Here is a 20,386-nt window from a genome sequence, read left to right as displayed (position 1 = left end):
CAATGGCCATTCTATTGGAATTTGATTCCTTAGGTCACATTCCAATAGTTAGAAGGAGAAGGGGATCCACAAAGGAAATATATGTATGTATGTATGTACATATTCGGCTCAGTCTGTTAGGCTAGAATCCTGGAACTTCAGGTCAACTGATGAGCCCGGAAGCTCCACTGTGAATTCCAGAGAGGCCTTGATCTCAAGAAAAGCACAGACTACCTCTCTTTGGGTCTGTAAGAGATCTAAAAGCTATTTGAAAATAATCAGTAGAATGTAGCCCTCCAACGAAAGGAACACCTGACTAACTGATCATTGGGAATTCACCACCAGCAGATTTGTCTGGCTTTGAATTTCAGAGATAAAATACCAGTACTTTATCTACTATACCAAAATACCACATGGCACATATGGAACAGGGTATTGGTCTTCAGAAGGGATACAGGTAGGGAGTGAACTTGTGATTTAAATTGGTATATGTTAATTTCCATGAGGAAACTCTTTCTATTAATGCTGGTTGGCACTTTTGTTGCAATTTCATGTTTTAAAGGGTTACCTAAACCACAGAGAATTTAAATGACTTGCCCAAACTCTCAGAGCCAGTATGTGTCATAGGCACAACTTGAACTCCAGTCTCTTTGGCTTTGAGTTGATTTCTCTATTTATTATTGAAGAGCTTCCTGGAGGTAAATCACTGCCTCTGACACACTGGTTGTGAAAGCTGGGGCAAATCATTTAATATCTCAGTGTACCCAAGCAACTTTCTAAGACTATAAGTTTCAGAATAATGGAAGATCAGAACTGATAGAAGGAGTTTGCTTCTTGGGATTCTCAGGCCAATGAAATTATATATCTAGGTCAGGGGTGGGTAACCTGGGACCCAGAGACATGTGACCACTAGATCCTCAAATGCAGCCTTTTGATTGTATCCAAACTTCACAGAACAAATCCTTTAATAAAAAGATTTGTTCTGCAAAACTTGTACTCATTGAAAAGTCCACACTCAAGGACCTAGAAGGTCACATGTGGCCTCAAGGCCTCAGATTCCCCACTTCTGGTCTAGGCCAGAAAAGGACAAACAAAAAAAGCATACAAACAACAACCATAAATGGTCAAATTGTCAAATATCTGAGAGAATCACAGACTGACTCTATAGATCATATCAGCCTATGACCTTTCCTAATGCTATCTCCCCAATTTTTAGGGCCCAACCAAACTAAATTATTTTACATTTACTTTTCTGTGAAAAGGCATTATTTCTAGCAGCTGAAAGTAAAGTCATTGAGGGCAGGGAATAGTACGTTTTTGTCTTTGTATTCCCAATTCCTTGAATAGTACTTAATATATAGTAAGTGATCAACAACAGTTTGTTGAATTGAATTGAAATTAATATATGCCATTGATTTCTCATCCCTCAATTATGATATTAGTGGCATGCCATGATATAAACTAAGATCCTAGGTCACAATAGAAAATACGATAATTGCCCTCAATAAATGAATTTTGATGGGGAAAGGGGGAAGCCTTTTGTTTTCCATTAGATGCCTTCTGTTGTTTCATTACACCATTTTCCATCTTTCCCCTTTGTATCACTAGAGCAGATTTTTAGGTTTCAATAAGTATCTCTAGTTCATCTAACTCTCTCCTTCTTGGACTCCATTATATAGGCAAACAAGTTGTGTTGAATTTTGATTACTAGTATGATGCTACTTATTGGTGAATTTTGGGAGTTAGCAATGACACAGCAATATGGAAAGAGAAGAATGGGGGCAGGGGAGAAAAAGAAGGTAGGGAGCAAGAATGAATTAAGAGACAAAAACAATGGAGATGACACAAAAGTATTATAAATTGTTGTATTAGAGCTCTGTTGTACTCATTTTAATCTAAATCATTTAGAAATTGGTAAATGTAAAAAGTTGCCAGTGGGCAGCTAGGTAGTGCTATGAGTAGGGCACCAAGCCTAAAGTCAGGGAGGCTCATCTTCCTGAGTTCAAATCTGGCCTCAGACATTTACTAGTTTTGTGCCCTTGGCAAATCACTCAATTTGTCTATAGATGGTTCCCCATCTATAAAATGATCTGGAGAAGGAAATGACAAACCATTCCAATGTCTTTGCTAAGAAAACCCTGAATGTGGTGATACAACTAAACTACATCAAAAAAAATTAAATGATAGTGATTCTCTGAAAGATCAAATTGAAGTCTGCAATTTAGGTATTATCAGGGTAAGAGACCAAACAAAGTTGTTTTTCCTAATTATGAATTTATAGAACTTTCCATATACTCACTATAGAGAGAACATGGGAAATGACAGCAACTATATGAAGGTTAGTGGTACCAGTCATAAAAACAGAGAAAGTCAGAGGTGGATTTAGAGAAAAGATAGCAAATTCTGTTTTAGACTTGCTGAGTTTGATATACATATAGGCAGTGATGTGGGACTGAAGCTCAGAAGCTAAATCAGTGCTGGATATATAGGTCTGGCTATGTGCTGTGAAGATTATGATAATAATAAATTATTATATAATACATTAGTGATCATAATATAATTTATTAGTGCTTACTTATAGGCACTGTGCTAAGCATTTTACAAGTATTACATCATTTGATCCTCACAGCAATCCTGGAATTTAAGAGCTATTATCATCCCTATGTTATGAATGAAGAAACTATGGTAAAGACAGGTTAAGTGACTTGCCCATGGACACACAGCAAAAAAGTTTCTAAATCCAGATTTGAACTTATTCCTTCCTAACTTCAGGCTAGGCAATCTACTACACTACCTTGGTTGTTGTCCTTAGTTCTCAAAAAGGATTGAAATGACATCACCATGCTAAAGTTAAGTTTCAATCTGACTGATCAGATCAATATGAGCTAGGAATGCTCTACCACAGATCAGGCACAAATAATTCATGTGGAAATCTGAGGTGGAGGCGTAACTAGGTGGTGCAGTGAATAGAACACCAGCCCTGGAGTCAGGAGGACCTGAGTTCAAATCCAGCCTCAGACATTTAACACAAAAACTAGTCTTGTGACCTTCGGCAAGTCACTTAACCCGAATTGCCCCTCCAAAAAAAGAAAGAAAATTTGAGGTGGAATCTCCATATCTGTGCATTCTGTATTTCCACTGAGCTGCTTCAATTCTGCTGTGCTCAGCACAGCACCTTCTCTGATGTGGGCTCGCCACACTGAGAGGTCCTGTGCCAATGTCTCCCATGTCTCACAATCAATTCCAAAATTCTTGAGAGAAAACTTGAGGGTGTTCTTGTATCGTTTCTTCTGATGACCACTATGTGAACACTTGCCTTCTGTGAGTTCTCCATAAAACAGTCTTTTTGGCAGGCATACGTTTTGCATTCTAACAACATGGTCAGCCCATCAGAGTTGCACTCTCTGAAGCAGAGTTTGAATGTTTGGCAGTTTTGTTCCAGCAAGGACCTAAGTGTTTGGTACCTAATCCTTCCAAGTGATCTTCAGAATTTTCTTAAGACAATTCAAATGAAAGCAATTCAGTTTCCTGGAATGGCACTGGTAGACTGCCCAGTTTTCAGAGGTATACACCAATGAGGTCAGCACAATGGCTCTGTAGATCTTCAGTTTGGTAGTCAGTCTAATACCTCTTCTCTCCCACTCCTTTCTTAGAAGTCTCCCAAACACTGGACTAGCTCTGGTAATACGTGCATTAACCTTATTATCAATGTGCACATCCCTGGAAAGTAGGCTACCAAGGTAAGCAAACTTATCCACAGCATTCAAAACTTCTCCATTTGCTGTAAATGATGGTTCCAAGAATGGATGGTGTGATGGAGGCTCAAGGAGCACCTGTTTTTTTCTTGGTCTTAACTGTTTGGCCAAAATTGGCACAATCAGCAGTGAATTGATCTATACTTTGTTGCATCTCAGCTTCAGAGGCTACATTCAGCATACAATCATCTGCAAACAGAAAATCATGCAACCCTCCCTCCACTTGGTCTTGGCTTGTAGCCTTTTCAGATTGAAGAATTTACCATCAGTGAGGTAGTTGACCTTGATACTGTGTTCATCCTCATTGAAAGCATCTGACAACATGACTGAAAACATCATGTTGAAAGCATGAGAACAAGCACACAAATCTGTTGGTGACTGGGAGAGCACGAGATGATTGTCCATTATCTAGAACCCAGGCAAACATGTCATCATGACATTGATGTACAGTGCTAATGAGCTTCTCTGGGCAACCAAATTTTGACATAATTTTCCATAATCCCTCACGACTAAGAGTATCAAAGACCTTGGTCAGATCTACTATACCACCTTGCTGCTCTTGGGAGATAATGGAAAAAGAGGAAGAAGAGGGAACAGGACAGTCAGTAAACATTTATGAAGCACATGCACTGCTAAGTTCTGAGGAAACAAAAGAAGGTATAAGAGAGTCTCTGCTCTCAGTGGACTCACAATCTAATGCGGGAAGAGCATTCATAAAAAGAAGCTGAAAAGCGGGGTTGAAGAGGAGCGTAATGAAGTCCTGCATTCAGATGGGAAGACAGCTCTTGGAGGATCTGATATCTACCCTCCACTCTCTCTAATCAGAGAGAAGGAGGGGTGCCAAGGGCAAGGATTACTGAGGAGGTGTAATTTTCAGAGTTGATGTGATTTTATAAGATGATACCTTTGGGAGACTGTGATGAAATCCAGGAGAGCTGCCAGGTGGAAATGACAAGATGGCTCCCCAGAGCACCATTCTTAAATAGAGGATCTTGGAGGAGACTTGGGATATGCTATAATTTGGGGGAAGGATGAGGACAATGACCAAACAAAGAAGATTAAGAAGAAGCAATAGCAATCAGATACGGAGGAAGAACAAAAGAAAGGGATGTCTTGAAAACTCAAAAAGGAGAGAATAGCAAAGATTAAAGGGTAGTTAGCAGTTTCTAACTGAAGACACTTAAGAAAGATAAAAATTAGGAAATAGGCCTTTGGACTTTGCAATTTAGAGAGCACTGGTTACTTTGAAGAGAATCCTTTTAAGTGAAGTGATTAAAACAAATTTTAAGTCACTGAGGAGAGAGAAGAGAGGAAGTGGAGACAAGGAGTGTAGAATGAATTTTTTAGGCTAGGAAATTGATTAAGAGAAGAGATAAAGACAAAAGCTTGAGTAAAAGGTAAGATCATCTGAGGGCTTTTGTTTTGTTTTCTTTCTCTTTCTCTCTTTTAATCCGAGAAGCCCAGAATAGTTTATATAGGAAAATAAAATCCATTTCTATTGTCATCTTGTTTTAAGAACAGAATAATGTGAATGTTGTAAAAGAAATGGTAAATAAGTGATTACCAGAGGACTATGGAAAGAACAAAGTACTGTGGTACATGACCTGATATAAAACATCAAACAGAACCAGGAGAACAAGCATATCGTGATCACAACAATATAAAAGGACACAATATTGAAAGACCTCAGAATTCTGATCAGTGAGGTGGTCACTTGTGACACTAGAGGAATCCTGGTAAAACGTGCTTCCTTCTTCTTGGAAGGGAGGTGGGTAAATGATAGGTGCCAAGTGAAGCTTACATTGTCAGGCATGGTCAATATCTGAGATTGTTTTGCATCACTGGACTTCTTTGTAGCAAATAAGGGTAGTATTGTGGAAAGAGGATGGGGGAGAAAATTGTTGGGATATGACAGTCATGTAAAACAAAAAGAAAAGAGCATTTTTAAGAGAATAGAAAAAAGTAAGTGTTGTCTCCTACACATTTTGTTTTCTTTAATATCCATAGTCTTAGAGTTTGAGTCATTTTTATTTTCCTATCATCTTCCTGTGTTCTTCAGAACAAGCACAGTAATTTCGTTTCCTCTCTTTAACCATCTGGTTAATTCTGTTTATATATGTTTGGTCAAATATAAAGACATGTTTTCAAATAATGTTATGAAAAAATAATATGATGTCATCCATACAAAACCTAGTTTCACTAAAGTTAAAATTTGCCCAGTATTTCAATAAGGTCATACCTTGAGGGAAAATCAGGAGATGGTGATGGATCTTTTTCCATTTGTATATACATGCCTGAATACAAATATTGTGCAAAACTAGTCTCTTTTTAAACCAAAACCGGTATTCAGCAATGGCTTTAGCATAATATTCCAGAACAGAAAAGCATGCAAAAAAAAAAGACCACATACACAAATAATAAATGCAACTAAAAACTGTTTATTTGAATAGATATTTGATCTCCTTTTTCTACTTAAGAAGAAGAGTTATTTCCTGAAATATGGCTTTTAAGTTTCCCATTTGTAGTTTTCTGAATTGGGCCAGTATGAATCACAAAGAGCCAATTACTGCAGTGTTGCCATACCGGCAGTAGCATTCCACTTTCTTTAATATTTTCACTAACCTTATTTCCCCTGTGAGCAAAATAGCCAAGGCTGTTTGTTCAAACTTGGCGGCCATGATAGCAGTAGCTGTCAGACAGCCTCAGCTACCCTTGCTAATTTCAAGCTCTGCTGAGCAGTACTACTGGGGCACCACTATCACTCAGCATTTAGGAACAGTTGGGGGGGGGAGGTGAAAAAATAAAACTTAGGGGAATCTATAGATATTGCTGGTCAGAGGTGGAAAAAATACTGGCTTTTTTTGTGTGTGATGGAAGAATTCACTATTATTTACTCCATTTCTTTAAACAAAGCATCTGATGACAATGAATTGACCATTACTAGGCCAATACATCTGGTACCAGTTGTTAGCATTGTTAGCATAGAGAACTGAAGACAGGTTGAATCTGTTGACATTATTAGAAGGTTGACTGTAAAAATAAAAAAAATTAAAAAAAAAAACAGAATGACAATTATTCATGACCTTAGACTTGGTCTTAGCATTTGCACAGCTCATGCTTTATTGATATCTTTGCACATGATATGCAACTTGTAATTATTTTTTTCTACAAGTGGAATCCTGGATGATGGAAGGTATGTTGTATGATGGTACAGGTAACATCAGAATAGATTGAGTCCCAGTAGTATTTATTTCAGAATTTAAAGTGGCCCACCAAAAGCCTGAGGTATCTACATAAAGAATGTCATCTTCTTTTCTTTGATCTAATTAATGCACTGCACAGACTTTGGTTATTTGCCACTTAACTGGGGTGGAGTGAGGATGGGGGTAGGTGAACATAGAATATAGTGTAGATTTTTTTAACCTGCAATCCAAGGACAGATTTCTGGGGGTCTATGAACTTGAATGGGAAAAATACATATTTATTTTCACTAATTTATAATGGAAAATTAATATTTCCATCAATGATGAATTTGGACAGAGAATATTATTCTGTGAAGGGGTTCATAGGCTCCATCAGACTGCCAAAGGAATTCATAACATACCCCATGATTTAAGAATCTTTACTCCATAAAACAAACTATATGCAATGCCCATCTATGCTTTAACTTAGTCCTGATCTTTTATACTTTCTTATTCTATGTATTTCACATACATAGAAGAATAGAGCCATGTCTCCTGGCATGCCTGGAGCAAATTGATAGGAGGACTGAGATGTCATTGTTTGCAGCAAAAACTGACACCAGGAGAGTCAGTCTGACCACTTAATGGGGGCCGCAGGGGCCCTTCACTACCACTGGTTGGAGAGAGTGGAGGGTAGACATGGAAGAACTCCTCCCATGTCCTCCATAATTTAAGGAGGGTACCCAAAGAATTATTTTTATCATTTCTTGGGGTAGAAAATGTAGGGGAAGAGGGATGGGAGATTGGGTTGCTGGTTACTGTTAATTATCCCCTGGGACTATAACTTATGAAGTATCTCCACTAGAAACTAGATTCTTAACAGTGGAGTCACAGTAGACTTAGCAATAAATTAAAGCACAAAGGTGTATAGACTCTTTAAAAACAATTCTGGAGTCAGGAGGAGTGGAACAGGAGCTGGGGAAGGAGAGGGAGGGGAGAGAGAGAGAGAGAGAGAGAGAGAGAGAGAGAGAGAGAGAGAGAGAGAGAGAGAGAGAGAGAGAGAGTTTCAATCACCAGTGGTTATTTGTGGCACAGAAAGTGTGGGCTAAAAAGAAGTAAAGAAGGTAGTGGACCTGGTCTATCCAAAGTCTGGAAGTCACTGGAATTTCCTAATGAAATTTGTACCTTGGAACTTCCTGCTCCAGTAATACCAGAATGAAGAAAAAATGATAAGGAGGCCCCAATCAAATTTGTTCATGTGAAGAATAAATAACAGTGTCCCTGTAGTCTTTAGACATTAAAAAAAAAGAGTACCGGGGTGGCTAGGTGGCATAGTGAATAGAGCACCGGCCCTGGAGTCAGGAGGACCTGAGTTCAAATCCGGCCTCAGACACTTAACACTTACTAGTCGTGTGACCTTGGGCAAGTCACTTTACCCCAATTGCCCTCCCAAAAAAAGGCAAAAAAAAGAGTACCCAAGTAGTCCAGGCAAACACAACCAGAAGTCAGAGTATGAGAGAAAACAGTGATAATAATATGAATTCCAATGATCCTGCTGGATTATTATAGGAAAAAATTTTGAAAACACTTTGTTATTAGAAAAACAACTGACCTGGAAAATAGATTCTGGAGAAATAATTTAAAAATTATTCTACTACCTGAAAACCATGCTCAAAATCTGAGCCTAGACATCATCTTTCAAGAAATTATCAAGGAAAACTTCCATGATATTTTAGATCCAGAGGGTAAAATAGAAGCTGAAAGAATCCACTGATCACCTCCTGAAAGAGATCCCAAAATGAAAATTCCCAGGAACATAATAGTCAAATTCTAGAATTCCCAGGTCAAGGAGAAAATACTGCAAGTAGCCAGAAAGAAACAATTCAAGTATTTTTGGAGCCTCAGTCAGGATAACACAAGATTTAGCAACTTCTACATTAAAGGATCATAGGACTTACAATATGATATTCCAGAGGGCAAAGTAACTAGGATTACAACAAAAAATCCCCTACCCAGCAAAACTGAGTATAATCCTTCAGGGTGGGAAATGGCTATTCAATGATATAGAGGACTTTGAAGCATTCTTGATGAAAAGACCAGAGTTGAATAGAAAATTTGACTTTCAAATACAAGACTCAAGAGAAACATAAAAAGGTAAACAGGAAAGGGAAAATCATAAGGGACTTAATACAGTTAAACTGTTTACATTCTACATGGGAAGATGATATTTGTAACTCATAAGAATTTTTCATTATTACAGTGGTTAGGAGTATATATATATATATAGACAGAGGGTACAGATGTGAGTTAAATATAAAGGGATGATATCTAAAAAAATAAAACTAAGGGGTAAGGAAGAGGAATTTATTGGAAGAAATAGAAAGGGAGAGATAGAATGGGATGTGTTTTCTCACATAAAAGAGGCAAGTAAAAGCTTTTATATGGACTGGAAGGGGGGTGTTAGGTGAGTTAGTGAACTTATTCTCATCAGAATTGTCTCAAAGTGGGAATAACATAACATAAACACTGAACTGGGTATACAAATTTATCTTACCCTAGAGGGGAAGGCAATTAAGAGAAGGGTGGGAGGTGCAATAATGGAAGGAAGACCAGATTGGAGGAGGTGGTAGTCAGAAGTAAAACACTTTTGAGGAGGGACAGGGTAAAAGGAGAGAGATAATAGAATAAATGGGGGGACAGGATGGAGGAAAATATGATTAGCAATAATAACTGTGGAAAAAAACATTGAAGCAAGTTTCTCTGATAAATGTCTCATTTTTCAAATATATAGAGAACTGAGGCAGATTTATAAAAATAGGAGCCATTCCCCAATTGATAAATGATCAAAAGACATGATCAATTTTCAGATGAATTAATCAAAGCTACCTATAACCATATGAAAAAAAAACATTCTAACTCACTATTGATTAGAGAAATATAAATTAAAACAATTCTGAGCTACTACCTCATAACTATTAGATTGGTTAATAGAACAGAAAAGGTAAATGATGAATATTGGAGGGCTTGTGAGAAAAATGAATCATTAATGCACTGTTGGTGGTGCTATGATCTGATTCAATAATTCTGTAGAACAATTTGGAACTATGCCCAAAGGGCTATAAAGCCACATATGCCCTTTGACCTAGCAATACCATTACTAAGTTTGTATACCAAAGAGATAAAAACAATGAAAAAGGAAAAGTGGAAAAATATTTATAGCAGCTTTTTTTCTGGGGGTAAAGATTTAGAAATTGATGGGCTGTCCATCGATTGGAGAATAGTGAACAAATCGTAGTATGTGATTATTATGGAATTCTATTATACTATAAGAAATTATGAGCAGGATGCTTTCAGAAAAACCTGAAGAGACTTACATAAACTGATGCAAAATGAAATGTACTGTGTACAAAGTAAAAGCAATATTGTAAGACGATCAGCTATGAATGACAGCTATTTTTAGCAATACAGTGATCCAAGACAACTCTGAAAGACTTATAATGAAAAGTGCTAATCATCCCCAGAGGAAGAACTGATGGTGTCTGAATACAGTTTGAAGCATAATAAATAATAAAAAACAAACAAATTAACAAATACATAAAGTTGAGAAAACAGGGTCAGGTAAAATTAAGTGTGTTGTCCTAGGTCACACAAGTAGTATGCTTCAAAAATAGTTTGAACCCAGTCTTCCTACTGTAAAATCTTGTATCCTTTCCATTGTACCACATTGTCTCCCAATACTACCTTTTTGAATTCAATAAAACTTTGCTGACTAGAACTGAATGGTCAAACAGGGCCAAAATTTATCAAGACTGTGTCTTGATTGTGCAATGTCCAGCATACCTCTCTATGATAGTAGTAGAAGATAATCTCTCTTCCCTCAAGATGTTTACAATCAGAATAAGGAAACAAGAAAGATATTCATGAAAATGGAAGTTTGTATTTTTTTCCCTCAGAGCTTTGATTTCATCAGTGAAAGGGAGTCCGGGTACAGAAACTTCCTCCTCCTCTTTTGAAACTCATCTGCCACTCATAGTCTTAGAGAGTTGTGTAGGATATTCACAGTTTAAGGGCTTTACTAATGTCAGAGTTCAGACTTGATCCCAGATTTTTCCAACAACAAAGCTGCCCTTCCATTTAATATTCCATACTGTCTTGCAGAGAACTGTTACAGAGAACATAATGCAATGTGATAGAATGAAGACACGTCACTCTAGACAAGTGCAAAATAAAGAAAAACTCAGTGTACAAGAAGCATTTTCTTTTTATTTTTATTTTTGGATTTTTGGAAGGCAAAGGCAATTATGGTTAAGTGACTTGCCCAATGTCACACAGTTACTAAGGGTTAAGTGTCTGAGGCCAGATTTGAACTCGTGTCCTCCTGACTCCAGGGCCAGTGCTCTATTCACTGTGCCACCTAGCTGCCCCTACAGTGATCATTTTCAAGAGAAGCTGCTTCACCTAGATATCAATAGAGTCAGGTCTTGAAGGAAATATAACCTGTGGATGGGCAAAGCTGGAAAAAGTCATTCAGGTGATGAATCAGTCCTTAGCACAGTGCCTCGCACATAGTAGTTGCTTATTTGCTTATGTTTATTGATTGAATGACTGAGCCATCAAAAGAAGGGAAGATGTCAGGAATAACAGGTTGGCATAGACTGTGAGAAATTAGATAGGGAAAATGATATTAGCTGATGGAAGCTAAATGCCTCCTTATTCCAGGCTATCCAAGGCAGAAAATCATAATTTGCAAAATTATTCAAAGACTGTATTAAAAACATTACCTCATGCACTCATAGTAAACTGATAGTAAAAAGTAAGCAGAAACAATCCTTTAGAAAATTGGCATGGGTCTTTGTTTAAGTTTTCTTTTTCTTTTTGAAACTTCTCCCAGAACACAGGTTTCTGTGAGGTGCATGAAATATAAAAGGATTAAATTTGAACTTTTTTTCTTCTGTCATTTGAAGTTTTAAGAAAAAAAAAACAGGTTGCACAAATGTTTGAATAGCATGTAAACTATACTGCTAGACTTTGGGAAATCTGACTCCATTAGAAACTTAGATTTTATGGAAAGGTTCAAGGAAAGGTGTATGAAATATAACCAGCATCACATAGAACTTCATGAGAGCAGAGAAAATAATCATCAGTATATGTCCCAAAATATAATTGCATATCTTGGTATGTAGAACTTAGATGATATAAAAATGAACAAGAATATCATCCAAGAACACAAAGCTACTATAGTCTCCAGATTTACCCAATGGTACCTATTATTTTAATCCCTTGTTATTCTGATATGTAGGACTTAACCAAAAGTGTAAGAAAAGACTGTCTCTCCCATCTGTTCTCTGCTTAATTCAACTCAGTTAAGTTTTCTTATTCAAATTTAAAATGTTCTATTTTGGAATTATGGGAAATTTTAGGCAAAAAGTTAGTTCATTCCTATTACCTTTATCATTTAGATGATAGAAGCTAAGACCTCAGCCAGGAAGTCATTCTACAAACTTAGAGAAAAATATAGAGTACGGTGCTTGGTAGAAATCAAGCAAATCTGCCACTCGAAGACCTAGGAGAATGGAAATTGTGGAAATTTATTCTATAGACAAAACGTATCACAAAATTGAGTTGAAACTAACTTGGTGTCCAAATGAGTCTTAATTCTTAATTGAACCAAAAGATATGGACCATTCTGTGCCAAAAATAAAGTGGCAATTCTCTTCCCAATGGTAAGAAGATTATAAAATGAAATAAAAAAATTCAAAAGAATGGTAATTCTACCATTTTTTTCCCTTTCATGGAACTCTTTCCAGGCTTACATTTTTATTCCCTAGAGTTTGTAATATTTTTGATAATCCTGGCTGGTTTCTAAAAATGCATGAGAGAGTAAGAGAGAAAAAATGTGTTGATAATTTACCCCCTTAAACTGATGTGTAAGTCATAAAATTTGACCTTTTCCAACCTCTGATGAATCTATACACATTATTGTCTTATTTTTCTTCTGGAAGACATTTCTTTTTCTTTTATACTGCCTGTGTATATTTAAATATATTATTTGAGGGAAAAAATCAAGAAATTCATAGACATACACAGCCTTTTCAACTAATACCAATTATAACCAAAGGTCAGTGTAAAGTTATTTCTAAAAAAAAATTTAAAATAAACTTTTCATTCTCACATCAGTGTTTCTGCTATCTTTGAAAGCTGAAATCTGTTTTGAAGTCTTTGTTTATTCCAATTTGTTTATAAGTTTATTCATATGTATGAAACAGTTGCGTTTTTTAAGTGTGATAATAAAGGAAGAATGTTTTAAATCATCATCAGGAACAAATGTGGAAGGAAAGGTTGAACAAGCACAACTTCCAAAAGATTATAGCCTTATTAGCTGATTGCATTCACAAACTCAGTCCTAGCTTATCAGAAAAAAAGTGCATAAAATGGCCAAATATTCAATCTGTCTAGCTTTTTTTATATTTATTAAGCACCTAGGATAAATTTAAAGACTCCTTTTAATAATAACTTTTGAAAGAATTGAATTACTCTTATCCATACTTTTAAGTACCATTAACTAAAAATAATGCAACTAATCATAAATGAGTCATTCGATATGCCATTGATCATAGTATTAATTAATTTAAGTGTTCATTCATCCCAAAATGTCACTTTTTACTTTAACCTTGTTGGTCTTAAGCTAAAATTTATCTTGTCATCCTTTGAACTCTCATCATACCATATCTGCATTCTCTTACCCATTGATTTCACCTTTTGCATTCAGTTTATTAATGTCCATGGATTACTAGACTGAAAACACCTTGGGGGCACAATGGTATTTATTTTTATATCTTCCCCAGATCTTTGTGCATAGCAGGAAATCAACTGATATTTCTTGAATGATTGGATATGTGTCTTACATCCAATTATTTTGATGCATTCAATTCCTAGATTTCTTTTTTTTAACATGTGAAACATAATTCTGTAGGATTAATATGGAGAAACATCAACATTCACTAATACTGACCATTATTTGAACACATTAATGAAAATTATCAGGTTAGTAATAATGACATCGATTAAAACTTGTGACATTTTACTAATATATTCTCTTTTAATAATTCAATTCAGCATTACTTTTCTAATATGTCAGTCTACAAAAATAATTATTGGATTATGTTCCATTTCTAGTTGTAACAATTTTTATTAAAAGAAAGGCTTAGGATGCAAAGAGGAAAAGAAATGCTATAGAGAGTTCAACTGGCATGCCCTTCAACTGTTAAAGAGTTCATTTTTCCTTTAGTTAAAAAGAAGCATTTAAATAAAAAGCATAAATATTAAAAAGGCAATTATGGTTTGTTACTGGAACGACAGAAATAAAGCACGTGATAAAATAATGGGAATAATTTACAGCTCAGTGGGATAGCCATAGAGACAATAATCTAATGGAAAAGGCACATTTATTTAAAAAGGAAATAAGATCCGTTATCTAAGACCATCTTTAATTTCAACATTAGCAGCACCAAATGATAGTAAAGAACCCCACATTTCAGATCTTTCAAAGACATTTTTAGTAATTCATGGGTGATTAGGAAGCAACGTAGCCACTTTAATATAAAGAGATCCTCCTGAATTAGGGAAGCAATTCCATCCTACTTAGAATGAATGAAAATGCTTTTACCTCCCTTCAATTCTTTGGTGCTCTGCACATGCAAAGTACCAGAGGCCTGTCAGACAGAACAACCCAAAACCGAATACAGTGCTGGCACAAGGGAGATGTTTGGTAAAAGCTTGCTGAGTTCACTTGCTAAAATGATTTCACAGTTAATATTCAATTACTTGTGCAGGATTATGCAGCATAAAGGCTGTAAATGTAACTTCTGCAATTACAAATGACCAAAGCAGAAAAACATAGTTGTTTTGGTTGTTATTAAATTGTTTCAGTGGCATCTGACTGTCCATGACCCCATTTGGTGTTTTCTTGGCAAAAATATTGCAGTGGTTTGCCATTTCCTTCTCTAGCTCAATGAATAGATTAACTGAGGCAAACTGGGTTAAGTGACTTGCCCAGGCTCACACAGCTAGTAAATGTCTGTTGCTGGATTTGAACTCGGAACTCAAGTCCTCCTGACTCCAGGGCTGGACTCTATCTACTGCATCACCTAGCTCCTGCTTGGGAGGAAGGAGAGGAGGAAGAGAATAGTTAGACCATGTGCATAAAAACATCTGAATTTTATTTAATTTGCTACTTTTTTCTAATGATGGGTAAACAAAAATTCTTTATGCTATATAAAACTATTGAATTGAAATATTTTAAGTTTTTAATTCCAGGCTTGATTAAGATATAATTTAACAAGCATCAATACAGTTTGCAATAACAAATATATCAACAAAACTAAACGATGAAATTTCTCTATAGTTTGTGCCCTAGGACACAAAGATTACTCGCTAATCAGAATGACCTCTGGCTGTATTCACATGGTACGTAAAAAATAATGTTCATGTAACCTTGGGTAAGTCACTTAAGCCCAAATGCCCTCCAAAAAATAATATTCACCCTCCAAATATATCTATATCACTCTACTTATCATCTTATCTGTCTGTCTGTCCATTCATCCATCCATTCTATCTGATCTATCTGTCTAATCCAAGAAACATCTTCTTTTTGAGGTATTCGGGGGAATGGTAGATGATAAAAAAAAATTTTTGTCTGATGTGATCTAGATCAAAAAATCATTAATGTATGTATCCCTTTAAGAGGTTTTTAAATACCATCTTTTCAGTGGCCTCAAAAGCAAGGTTTCGAAACAAACAGAACTCCAGGGAGGTTGGGAAAAAATCAATATTTATAATGCTCAAAATATGTGTAAAATACATAGCATATGTAGTTTGTTCTTTGAGGAGGACCATGACATCAAGAAGATGATGTCATGACTTGGAAAGTGAATTGGGTTACAGGGAGGGAAGGCTACGCGGAGTTACCAGCCTCACTTTCTCTTCTCGAGTCATCTGGGTCCAGTGGTGAGATATAGACCAGGACAACTGGAGATGACTCAGGATGCTGCAGGACATGGCTTTGTTATGCTAAGATCTTTCTGGGTTCTCACTTTTACTGAGACAATGACCACTCAATGATTAGAACTGTTTAAGAAGTAAGCCAAGACATGGCTCCTTTAATTAAAAAAAAAAAAAACATCAAACTGGGAAGGGAAGACCCTCAGAGTTTTTTGTCGAAAGAGAAACAATTACTATTTAAATTCACTCTGAGCCATGGCTTGTGGAGGGTGGGGAAAGAGACCAAGACATCAGGAAGATGATGTCATGACTTGCAAGTTTTTTTTTACAGTGAGGGAGGGCCATGCAAAGTCATCAGACTCACTTTCTTCTCTGGAGCCAGCTGAGTCCAGTGACCAGGCATAGATCAGGACAACTGGAGATGGCCAAGGACATAGATTACATCAACATGGTAAATCAATAATAATAACTCCCATTCATATGGTACTTTTAAGTTTTGGGGAGCCACTTACAAGCATTGTCATGTTACCTAATATTCACAATAATTCTGTGGTACAGTTGCTATTAAAACATTTATTTTAAAGATGAGGAAACTGATACTGAGAGAAGTTATGTGACTTGTCCAGTCACACTGCTGCCAAGTATATGAGATAGTTTTCAAATTCAGGTCTTCCTAAGTACTCCAAATCTAGCACTCTATATCACCAGGCTGCCTCCAAAAAACAATCCTTGATCCTTTATACCTTGCTATTCTTGCATAAGGAAAAATAAAACACAAAGCACCCATATTCCCGGCTATTTCATTTTCTAGTCAAAGAACTGAAATGTACAAACAACAACTAATACAATCCTGGTTGACCTCAAGGCCCTTTAGGATTATTGTGTGAATTTGACTTTCATGAACAAAGAACCAGGGCAAGTACAAATCAAAACAAAAGGGAAAAAAATCCTTAATATGGGATAGTGCTGACAAGTGCTGCATGGTTGTCAGTGCTTTCCAGACTTAGGAGACAGCTATCCTTCTTCCTTGTCAGTTTATGAACATCACAGCTAAGCACATGGCAGCGATAATGCATTCAGTTCACTCAGGGAAACTTTGAACTCTAGGTCACCGAAACTAAATCTGTTTAAAACTCAGAAGTAATGAGATAGCAAACATGAAATTATAGAAAATTTTAATGCTATTTCCATCCTAGGGAGTCCAGAATTACATTATGCTGGGAATATAATTAACTCTACTGTATTCTACCCTAAGTAGCAGGTTAAGAGAGTAGGATTTATCATTAGCATAAACAGAAAGCAAACAGGAGCCCATAGTAAAGTGCTCACAGCATCAGCAGTAAATGCAATGGAGACTAATCTGGCAAAAAGAAATACAGGTAGTTTATATGCCAAAGGAAGTGATAGGAACTATAATTAAAACTGAAAATGGTAGATAGAGAAAGTGTGTAGACTACTGAAGAGTTTAACCCACTGGTGAAAGATGATATTGCTATGGAAAAAAGAAGAATTCAGCTTGCAGAAACAAGGTTATTGCGGCTCAGCAAAGAGGACACTAGTTTTGGACTCAGAAAAACAGAATTGTGTCATTTCTGAACCTGATACACTGGTTGGCCTTGATCAAAACACCTAAACTGCCTGAGACTCCCTATCTCTCTTTTATAGGTTGGAATTAATAATATCTTACTCACAGAGATACTATGAGGATGAATAAAGAATTCAGTTGAAAGGTCTCTGAATCAAGGACATTCCACAAAACCTTGTTTCCATGGGCAGCTATTCTGAAAGAAAAGGCAGTTTTGTGGAAAGATTGTGGAAACTTTATTTTCAAAATCCTCACACAGTACCAGCAACTGCCAGTCTCATTAATTTCTTTCTTTTTTTTAAGATAGAATCATTTTTTTAACCATCATGATTTATTTATTTATTTTTAACATTCCTTTCTTTTTAAATTTTGAGTTCCAAATTCTTTCCCTTCCTCCCACCTCTTTTGCCACACACTGAGAAGGCAAGCAATATGATATCAATTATACATGTGAAATCATGCAAAACATATTTCCATATATGCCATATTTTTTTAAAAGCAAGAAAAATAAAGCAAGTGAGAAAATTATACTTCAATTAGGACTCAGAGTTCATCAGTTCTCTCTTTGGAAGTGGGTAGTATTTTTTCATCATAAATCCTTGGAATTATCTTGGATTATTGTATTAATCAGAGCAGTCAAGTCTTTCACAGCTTATCATCAATAGAACATTGCTACTACTGTACACAATGATCTGTTTTTTCTAATTTTACTTTACATAAATTCAGACATGTCTTTCCATGTTTTCCTGTAACCATCCCCTCATATTTATTTTTATAGTACAATAGTACTCCATCACATTCATATAACACAACTTGTTCAGCCATCCCTTCAATTTCTAGTTCTTTGCCAGAAAGAACTGCCACAAATATTATTGAACATATAGACACTTTTGCCTTTTTTGTTTGATCTCTTTGAAATCCAAACCTGGTAGTGGTATTGCTGGGTGAAATGGTATACACAGTTTTACAGCCCTATGGACATAGTTCCAAATTGTTCTCCAAAATGGCTGGATCCTTTACCAAAATGGTAAAGGTATTTTAAAATCTTTCCTTCACCTTAATGGACCTCAAGTGGAACCCAACAGGAGGGGCTTGATTGGGGGAGTCTTCTTTTTTCAGGAAAGCCCACACTTTTTGTTAACTTTGTAATTAGACAGTGGGACAGGAAGGTTGTGATGTCCTCTGACTCTAAAGAAGGGCATATAAATGTGTGTGTATGCATATATATATATATATATATATATACGTATATACATATACATACATACATACATACTCTGAGGTGAGGTTTTACTTTGGGTCTCACTTATGGAAAGAGTAGTGTGATTTGACCAGATGAGATTCTGCATAGCCATTGAGCTCCCCGGCTTTGAAAACCCAGATGTTGGTTCTTCTCTCTCCGGTAATTAACTATGTATGTATGTAATAGACAGCTAGAAGCCCTGTCTATTGGTCTGTTGAATTGTGCTATTTTCTGTCTTTGTAATTTTTGTCTGCTTGTAATTTTTGTTCGTATTTTCAGCCATCCTTAGTATTCCAGGGTGCTTGCTGTTACAACCAGGTTATCACTCCACCAGAAGTTCATTAGTGTGTGTATTTTTCCCTCATCCCCTCCAGCATTTGCTATTTCTCAGAAATGTGAGGTGGTACCTCAGAGTTGTTTTAATTTTTCCCTTTTCTAATCAATAGTGATTTATAGCACTTTTCCTATAAGATAAAATAGCTTTGATTTCTTCTTCTGAAAAGTGCATGTTTATATCCTTTGATCACTTATCAATTGAGAAATGGCTTTTATTTTTATAAATTTGACTCAGTTCTATCCTCAGTACATTATTTGAGAAATAAGGCCTTTATCAAAGGATTTTGTTGTAAAAGTTTTTGATATTACTTCATTGTCTCTGACTGTTGTTGTTTGTCTTTTGTTTTCAAAGAGGAACAGTGACATCTTGGGTCTTGACTTGATATCTTGAATTGTGCATGAATTGAATTTTAAGTGAGATAGAGTTGTGCAAAATAGTCAACCTCACTCTATTCCAGAGGTATTTAAGTCTAGTTGCAAGGCAAAATTCAGGATGTCCTGGGATGCAGTAGATGACCTTGACATCTTTGATGCATGAGCAAACTCTAAGCTCTCCACGGTGCCTGCTGCAGCTGCCTTCATAACATTTGGACAAATTATTCTCATTGACTTATTCTGCTGGGGACGGGGCGGGGGGTGAGTTTTCATATGCTTGGGTAAGCCATTCCCCATCTCACCTACAGGTGTGAGGCCTGGTTGGTTAATTTCAACCTGGTTTAGCCTGTCTGCTGAGACAGTTTCCTGGGGTGTGTTCACTGAACATGCTGTATCTTCTGGGTGGCACAGATTTAGATGAATCAGATGGACACCAAAGGTGGATAAACAGTCCTTCAAAGGGCTCAGCAAACCCTCACACCAGAAGTACTTGTCCTCCCTTAACAATTTGCACACCATTGTTTATGGCACTTCTAAGTGGAATGTAGTTTCCCTAATTATGTCTTTTAATTAGGTGAATTTTTGCTTTAGTTTCCTTTGAGATCATGATTGCTACCACTATATATTTTTTTTAGTTTCAGTTAAAGCATGTTAGCTTCTGTTCAAGCCCTTTATTTAACTCTGTATGTATCATTGGTATTTCAAGTGTGTCTCTTGTAAACAATCTCTTGCTATATTCTGGTGTCTAATCTATTCATTTTATGAGTGAACTCATCCCATTCACATTTATGGTTACTAATTATGTATTTTGCTCCATTCCTTATCATCATCATCATCATTTTCTTCTCCATCTTCTTTTCTTCTTCTTCTTCTTCTTCTTCTTCTTCTTCTTCTTCTTCTTCTTCTTCTTCTTCTTCTTCTTCTTCTTCTT

Source organism: Petaurus breviceps, unplaced genomic scaffold (genome assembly GCF_028583685.1).
Source record: "Petaurus breviceps papuanus isolate PSGF00001 unplaced genomic scaffold, PetGlider_PUasm1.0 90977, whole genome shotgun sequence".
Classification (NCBI taxonomy): domain Eukaryota; kingdom Metazoa; phylum Chordata; class Mammalia; order Diprotodontia; family Petauridae; genus Petaurus; species Petaurus breviceps.
This window is presented reverse-complemented; position numbering follows the sequence as displayed.